Source organism: Ochotona curzoniae, unplaced genomic scaffold (genome assembly GCF_017591425.1).
Source record: "Ochotona curzoniae isolate NIBS_2020 unplaced genomic scaffold, NIBS_Ocur_1.0 scaffold_1037, whole genome shotgun sequence".
In the NCBI taxonomy this organism is placed as follows: domain Eukaryota; kingdom Metazoa; phylum Chordata; class Mammalia; order Lagomorpha; family Ochotonidae; genus Ochotona; species Ochotona curzoniae.
In genome coordinates, this window is record NW_024467083.1 from 12,865,579 (window position 1) to 12,871,578 (window position 6,000).

Below are 6,000 nucleotides of genomic sequence, written 5' to 3' on the forward strand. Positions count from 1 at the left end.
AAGCATGGAGCCATAAGACAAGTGGAGCATTTGAGATACGCATTGGCACTCCTACGGACGGCAAGGACTTTAGCCACTAGGCTCCTGCACTGGGTCTTGTAGTTACTTTTATAATTGTTGGTACAAGAGCTATCTGCTTCTTCCATATTAGAAATATACCTTTCTGACAATGATATACATTGATAGAAAGTGAAACATTGGGAAAAAGATATTATTTACTAAAGGAAAACAAAACAGGAAAAACCCTTCTAACTATAGTAAAAATTGACTTCAACGTAAGAATTATAAAATAAGACTAAGAAGAATAATATTCAGTGATTGAGGGATCAGTTCAATAGGAAGATGTGAATACTATCTAGTTAGATGTAGCCAATAATATAGTGTTTTAAGACAAATGTTAATTAACTTACAATGGAATATACATCCAATATCATAATAATTCATATATTATTTATTTTCAACATTTATGGACAATGTTTCTGTGAAAAATTATGCCTAGCATAGTAAAAGTTTCTTGACAGTGTAATACAAAATATGTATTGTCTTTCAAAACAATAAATCTCAAAAAGGTGCAAATGAGAATAAAAGTGGGAACTGTATTTTTTTAATTTCTAAAATATCTTATATATATATCAAATCACCCTCAAAAATGGTGTTTCACACAGTAAATGAAAAACCTCAACATTATAAAAGTTGTTTTCCGTTTTCAGCTACTATACATTAATGTGTTAGACTGTTTTTAAATTTACATAAAGAAAAATGAAATTGTTCCTATCATTGTTAAATAAGAATACAAGGACTTTTTCATTAATATGACAAAGAATTAGTTTCCAAATTTATTCTAGAAACACACAAAAATGTAACACAAAGAATGGAAAATAAAGAAATGAATCTCTTAATAAATTTAGGATGCATCATGACCCTTAATCCACACAGCCTAATAAAAAGAGTATAAATATATATTATATGAAATACTATATCAAATACTATAAATAAACCTTCCATCCCTTTCAGCCCCCACACCTGGCAGCAGGTGCTGTGATCTGATGCCAGTCTGTCCATAGATCCAACCCTTACTTATACTGGCAGGTGGTGTGGCCCATTTACGAGTCCTCTGAGTCCTTTTCCAGGTCTGCCCCAGTCCTAGCTCATGTGCAACAGCAGGTATTGCAACCCAGTCTAGCCTGAAGCATGCTCTTTTTATACCATATTTTCCTTCTTTGGCCTCCTGAGTTTATAAATTCTTTTTTGTTTTTTCAGCTTCCCCAGCCCTTCCCCCTCCCCAGAAAGTTACTAAATGTGTTTCACAAAATATTCTTACAGTTAATGTAACAGTCTTTAGAAATTGTATGAGAATTTCCTTTAACATTTATAACTCAATTTTCAGGACCAAGAAGTAGACACACTCTTTTCCCAACAAATAAATAAATAATAGTAAAATCTGATATATTCTCCTTCTAACAGTCAACTACTGATACAATAATTTTAATCCAGCAATCACACTACTATTACCCATTTAATAAAATATCATAATTATGTCTTAATAATTTAAGAAGGGTACTTGAACACCAAAATTTTGCCCGCAAGAATTTCTTTAAATAATTTATATTAAACATGAAAACAGATGGAGGTAAGCATTGCTGTGCAGCAGGCTAATCCAGCCCTGTGGATTAACAGCCCACATCAGAGTGTGTGGAATATGCTAAGGCTCCTGTTTCTCAACCAGTGCTTCTGCGCTACAGGCGATAGCTCAAGCACTTGAACATTTTCCACCCCATCCTGGAGATGTGTATGAGGTTCGTGGGCCTTGGCTTTTGTTAGGCTAATATTTGATAATGCAGACTATTCATCTGATAGATAGAGGCTTGTCAAACTGTTCCAAGAGACCATCACAAAAGTAAAGCAGTTTCCTGTATGGCTTCGTATGTGATAGCACAAACATCTATTTGTGGCTACCTTTAAGATACTGTTATGATAATACAGGAAAACTATTTATTTTTTATTTAATATAATACAGATAAATTATTCTATATTTTAAGAAGTGTTGAGCAGCAGTTTGGGAAAGGAAACTGATGCATGCACTATCTATAATTCTGTGGCAACATGTTAATACCCATCAAGAAGCAGAAGCCATAGCTTTCAAGTTGACACTGTGTAAATGATTCATTAATACGTCAAAGCAATTGATCTACAATAGATTTGGTTGAGGCAGTACTGAATATCAGATAGAAAAGCTGACTCCAGTGTGTCATTTTGCACTTTATTTTTGGCTTCATATCATGTGTCAGAGTTCAGAGATCTTTCAAGTTTTGAAGAACTGCTTTCATATCCATTCAAGTGTGCTGTAAATCTTTTAATGAGAAAAAAAAATGATACTCGATCCTCTACATTTTCATTTTTGTATGGAAAGCTATATAACTTAAAATAATAAAACTTGCAAAATAGAATACTGGAGAAAACACAGAGAAAATAATACTTGCTGACAAAATGCTTGGAAATTGGAAAATATTGATGTTCAAAATTAAAGCATAAATTTAGCGGTCATGATATCTCAACTTGCTCCAACTCTGCCCACTATGGCATCTCATACGTGTGCCAATTTGTGTCACAGCTGCTCTGCCTTCTATCCAGCTCCCTACTTGTGGCGTGGGGAAACAGCAGAGCGTAACCCAAAGCTTCTGAACCAAGGTGAGAGAGACCCGGAAGAGACTCCTGGCTCCCGCATTTATATTAGCCACCTGGAGGATGAATCAGCAGATGAAAAACCTTTCTTTCTGTCCTTCTCTCTGTAAATATGCCTTTCCAATAAAAATAAGCAAGTATATTTTTCAAAAGGCACTAACAACTTTTGTTTTCTGAAGTGCATTTGATAGGAATAATGTTTGTGATTAAGGGAAATGCATTGCGTTTGTTTGATCTGCCGTTTTGCCTTTTAAAAACTTCAGAATTTAAAGTTCTGATAATGATTTCTTAATTTTGAGGAGTCACATATTACACAACTATGCTTCAAAATTGCAGGAAAGAAGTAAAAATATGAGCTTGTTTGTTTTGTTTTATTTTATTTTGGAAATCTGCACAGTTTTATCACATTACACTATCTCTATATGTTATAAAGGAAAAATTTGCACCATAATCAGTTTGTACCAAAAATATTATATTTTTAAATATATTTTTTGTGATCTTTTTGAAGTCCCTCCTATATGGAATACCACTTTATTTTATAATATGCCTAACCTGTTATAATTATTTCCAGTTAGGGCTATTGTAAAAAAATCTGTTGTGAAAATTTATGTCAGCAGAAGTATGCTTATATTAACATGTATTCATTTTTCTTTTGCAACTACCTTCCAGTGGTAGGCATTTGGCACATATAATTTGATAAACGCTAAACCAACTGTCTTCCAAAATGGTTATGGTCTTTAAAAAAAAATTGCACTGCAGTTATTTTTATAATTACCAAAACATTTTTTTTAACTTTAATAACTACAGAGGAGTGTGATAAATAGATGACTTTTAAATGGCAAAACTATCTTTGGAACTAACTTTGAAATTTTGACAAAGAAAAATCTAGGAGAAATACAGTTTTAAAATATGCGACACATATTAAATTGTCTCAATCTTTTGTAAGAGAAGCAGTGCAAGTTAACAAAATGAAGACACAAACTGCAATCTGGTGAAGCTGTTATGGTGACAACTGGATGCCCGTGTTTCCAAGTTTGAATGCCAAGTGTGCTTATAGTCCAGATTCTTGTTAATATGTCACCTGAGAGCCAGGAGGTGATGGATCAATTATTTGGTTTCCTGCCATTCATGGGGGAGACCTAGGTTAGGTTCCAGTGTGCTGGATTTAGATTAACCTAGCTTCAGCTATTGCCAGCATTTAATAAGTGAAGCGAGGAATGGAAAGATTTCTCTCTCAAATTCTTTCTTTTTTATTGTCTGATTTTCAATTTAACAAATAAGTGTTAAAACTCTGCAAGAAGTGATAACCCAAAATATCCAACAAATAAAACAAAGAGTAAAAGTATGGACAACACAAGAAAAAGGAAATTTAGCACTAAATGTATAAATATATTATTATCCAACATAACTCATGTAAAGAAATATAAGATAAAGCATACTTTTAACGTGTTAATTTTTTAAAGTTATATACTATATTAGAGTTCAGAAAAATATGTACTTGATATAATATCAGTTATTATCACTATGTGGTTCTCACTGTTGAGTTTTTCACATATCATTTGAAGGTTAAAACCAATAAACATCTGTCCTTTGAATATAATGGTATTTATATCCAATATACTTATATTATTTACAGTAGCAAATGATTCCTGTAAATACAGAACTGGCTAAGAAAAATCATTCCTAAGGACATATAATAGAAAAATATTTATTTAATAAAGCAATAATTAAAGTGTTCACAATGGCTGACAGAGTGCTTGTGATTTTTTATCACCTGTTCTTTCCAAATAGCCAATAACAGTCACGTACATAGTAACTTGTACATTTGTTTGCCTGCTTATTGAACTACACTTTGACCACTTCCATCTTAAAATTATTTCAGGTCAAGAAAGAAATCTAAGACAATAAACTCCAATGATAATTTGCATTTTTCATTGTGGTACAGGAGAGCAAGAATTTATTTATTGATTGTTTAAATATTATTTATTTATTTATTTATTTATTTATCTATCTTAATTGGAAAGGCAGACTGGCAGAAAGAAGGAATCAAGAGAAGAACAAATTCCATCTGCTGGTTTGCTTCTGACATGATCTCAATGGCAGGAGCTGAGCTGTATATCTGACTTTCCAATAAAAATAAAATAAATATTAAAAAAAGGAAAGATAATTCAGCAACTGGGCTCCAACAAATTCCAATATGGAATGCTTTTCTCCTGGCAATGGTTTTTAAACAATGCAAAAATGAAAAATCTTTGTGATGCAGCACTTTAATATTTAAATGTGTTTTCTAGTATCCTATAAAAACCTCAGGACCAACATCTGGTTAAACTGCCAACCAGTGAGCCTGCCATATGAACTCAGATTTTAGTCGCTATTCCTCCTCTTCATAGCCAGATCCCTGTGCACTCACTTGTGAAAACAGCTGTAGATGGCTCAAGAACTTGAGTCTCCAACTTGAACAGTTGGAGTTACAGGCTCATAGCACCTGCCTAGTGCAGCCCTTAGCGATGCATGTCACGTGGGGTGCTAACGAGCAGAGCGTGTGATTTCTCCTCTGTCTCTCCCAGAGCATTTATCTGTTGCTCTGTATTCTGATTTTAAAAAGTCCTCAAAAGAGTGCTTATGACAAATCAAAACAAATATCAGCATTAGCGTTCAATTATTTTGAGGGAAGTATTGTGTGAATGACTAGAAAATTTAATAATTTATATTTTAATGATTTATTCTATTTTTGTTGGAAAATAAGATATACAGAGAGGAGGAGAGACAGAGAAGAAGATCTTCCATCCACTGGTTCGTTGCAGCCTAGCAGCTGCAATGGCTGGAGCTAAGCCAATCCAAGCCAGGAGCCTGAAACCTCTTTCGGGTCTCCCGCACGAGTTCAGATTACCAAAGCTTTGGGTTATTCTTGACTGCTTTCCCAGGCCACATGCAGGGAGCTGGATGGGAAGCAGGGCTGCTAGGATTAGAACCACAGCCATATGGGATCCTAGCACATGCAAGGCAAGGACATTAGCTGTTAGGCTACTTTGCCAGGCCCCTGAACATATTTTTAATTGAATTTTGAAAATTGCACAAATGTTACTCTAATAATTTAATTTTATTGAATATTCAATTGAGAAAGACATTTTTATATAGAACGTATATGTAATGTAAGAATTGCATGATGGAAACATTTTCTACAGCTAGGTTGCAATTTTATTTTGTGGAGTACTCTGTCTTTTTATTATCATATCTGAAAATAGGAATTCTGCACAAATCAATGTATAATTTGAACAGATTGTGGTTATGTGTTGAGAAGTTGTAATCTATGTACCA